Below are 3,425 nucleotides of genomic sequence, written 5' to 3' on the forward strand. Positions count from 1 at the left end.
CCCTCAAGGCAACTTGCCATTATCCGAGCTCCAGCATTACTCTTGTCCAGGAATTACTCAGTGAAATTAGTGAGATTGCATGGATCCCAGCTGGGACAAAAAGGGCCTTCTCGGTGCTTAGAAGTATCTGGCCATGACGAGTGCTCTGCAGTTCTTTTTCCTACTCAGTACCTTCAGGGTTGGTAAAGATGCTCTCAAGGGAAAGCACGGGAGAAATACAGGAGCAACTAAAGTCTCTCCTCCTCACCCAGTTTTCTATATTGCTTATCCTCTGCTGGTCTAAGTGGTAGGGAGCAAACCAGTTCTGACTTCAAAGGTTCATGTGGGTTTGTGCTATATTCTGAGATCCAGAAAGGTCTCTGACATTGTTAGCACACTCAGCGTTTGGGGGAGGGGCAGGCTGCATTTTGTCAGATTCTTATTCTATGTATATTGAGGTGATCACATGGGCTTTTGATTGATTGTTTGTTTGTTAGTATGATGAATGAGACTAATTGTTCTTTGGATGTTAAACCAACCTTGCATTAAACTAAACTGGATCTTCCCCACTTTGATGTAGCAAACTTTCTGTGTATTGTTCAATTTAATTTGCTGACATTTTGTTTAATTTCTTGGATCTGTCTTTGAAGGGTATCTCTTCATCGAGTTTTCATATAATGTGTTTGTCTGGTGTTGGTATAGGAGAAAGTTGGCCTCATTATATGAGTGGGGAAGTATTTCCTCCCGTTTACTTCTGTGGAAAACTCTGTGTGGAGTAGTATTTCTTTCTTTCTTCCTTAGATACTTCTTTGAATTTACTAGTGAAGTTGGTAGGCCTAGAGTTTTGTTGTTGTTGTTCTTGTTATATTTATTTTTTTTGGGTTTTTTTGAAAAGGTTTTTAAGTACTAAGGAATTAATTTTTTTAATTTTTTAAATTAACATAAAATGTATTATTTGTTTCAGGAGTAGAGGTCTGTGATTCATCAGTCTTACACAGCACTCAGTGCTCACCACAGCACATACCCTCCCCAATGTCCATCATCCAACCACCCATACCCCTACCTCCCTCTCTTGTTTCCTCTTGTTTCATTTTTTTCCTCTCTTCCCTATGATCCTCTGCCTTGTTTCTAAAATTCTGCATATCAGTGAGATCATATGATAATTGTCTTTCTCTGATTGACTTATTTCGTGTAGCATAATACCCTCTAGTTGCATCCACGTCATTGCAAATGATAAGATTTCATTTTTTTGATGGCTGTGTAATATTCCAGTGTGTGTGTGTGTGTGTGTGTGTGTGTGTGTGTGTGTGTGTATATATATATATATATACCACATCTTTTTTATCCATTCATCTCTCAATGGATTCTTTAATAGATGTAGGTCTATTCAGGTGGTTATTTCTTCTCTAGTGAGCTTTGGTAGTTGCATTTCAAAGAATGTGTTTATTTAATCTCAATTGAAAAATTCATTGAAATAAAGTTATGCATAATAAATCCATGGCTATCTTTTTAAAAATTATTTAAATTCAATTAGCCAAGGTAGAGTACATTCTTGGTTTTTGATATAATGTTCAATGATTCATCAGTTCAGTATAACACCCAGTGCTCATCACATCACATGCCCTCCTTAATGCCCCTGGCTAACTTTTTAATATGTATAGGATCTCTTGTGGTTTCTCCTAGCTCATTCCTGTTGCTGATAATTTGTATTTCTCTCCCTCTTCCCCTCCCTCTCTGTCTTTCCTTAATCTGTCTGGGTAAATCTGAGCATCTTATAAATTTTATCACTTTTCTCAATTTAAAATATTTTAAAGGATTTTTTCTGTTGTAATCTGTTTTCTGATTCATGATTTCTGTTCTGATATTGATTGCTTCCCTTTATTTGGAGTTTAAATTAGTTTTGTTTTTTAGTTCTTTTAATGGTAGAACTTGATCATTGATTTGAAAATTTGTATTTCTAATAAAGGCTTTAATGCTATATATTTCTAAGTACGGTAGATTTTGAATGACATGGTTTTGAACTGGGTGGGTCCATTTATACAGAGATGTAAAAATAAATACAGTAGAGTTGTAGTTTGATTCTTATTTCCCTGATAATCAGAGATGTTGATCATCTTTTATATGTTAGCTGGCCAACTGTATGACTTCTTTAGAAAAATGTCTATTCATGTGTTCTGCCCACTTTTTAATCAAATTATTCTTTTTGGAGCTGTTGAGTATTTTAAGTTCTTTATATGTTTTAGATACTAACCCTTCATCTGATATCTCTTTTGCAAATATTTGCTCCCATTCCTAAGTTGTCTTTGAGTTTTGTTGATTGTTTTCTTCACTGTGTAGAAGCTTTTCATTTTGATGAAGTCTCAATAGTTTATTTTTGTTTTGTTTCCCTTGACTCAGGAAAGATCTCAAGAAAGAGTTGGCACAGCTGATATCAAAGAGGTTACTGCCTATGTTCTCGTCTAGTATTTTTATGGTTTTAGGTCTCACATTTATTTATATTTATATTTTTTAATTTTTAATTTTCATTATTTTTAGGAAAGATTTTATTTATTTGAAGGAGAGAGAGAGAGCACAAGCAAGGGGAGGGGAAGACAGAGAGGGAGAAGCAGACAGGGCATGGAGTAGGGTGCCTGAGGCAAGCTTGATCCCAGGACCCCAGGATCATGACCTGAGCCAAATGCAGCCACTTAACCGACTGAGCCACCCAGGGGCCCCTCAGTCTCACATTTAGGTCTTTCATCCATTTTAAACTTATTCTTGTGTGTGCTGTAAGAAAGTGGTCCAGTTTCATTCTTCTGAATGTTGCTGTCCAGTTTTCCCAACATCATTTGTTGAAGAGACTGTCGTTTTCCCGTTGGATTTTCTTTCTTCCTTTGTTGATTAATGACCATATACTTGTAGGTTCATTTCTGAGTTTTCTATTCTGTTCTAGTTCTCTATGTGTCCATTTTTTGTGCCAGTACCACACTATTTTGACCACTAAACCTTTGTAGTGTTAACTTGAAATCCAGATTTGTGGGGACTCCAGGTTCGCTTTTCTGTTTCAAGGTTGTTTTGGCTATTCAGGGACTTTTGTTGTTCCATATAAAATTTAGGTTTGTTTGTTCTAGCTCTGTAAAAAATGCTGTTGGTATTTTGATAGAGATTGCATTAAATCTATATATTGCTGTGGAGAGAATGGACATTTTTACAATATTTGTTCTTCCAATCCATGAGCATGGGGTTTGTTACCATTTCTTTGTGTCATCTTGAATTTCTTTCCTCAGTGTTTTATAGTTTTTAGAGTACAGGTCTTTCACCTCTTTGGCTCACTTTATTGCTAGATATTTTATTGTTTTTGGTGCAATTATAAATGGGATTTTTTTTCTTAATTTCACTTTCTGTTGCTTCATTATTAGTGCATAGGAATGTAACAGGTTTCTGTACATTGATTTTGTATCCTGCCA

This window comes from Ursus americanus, chromosome 16 (genome assembly GCF_024610735.1).
Source record: "Ursus americanus isolate L20-20 chromosome 16, mUrsAme1.1.p, whole genome shotgun sequence".
Classification (NCBI taxonomy): domain Eukaryota; kingdom Metazoa; phylum Chordata; class Mammalia; order Carnivora; family Ursidae; genus Ursus; species Ursus americanus.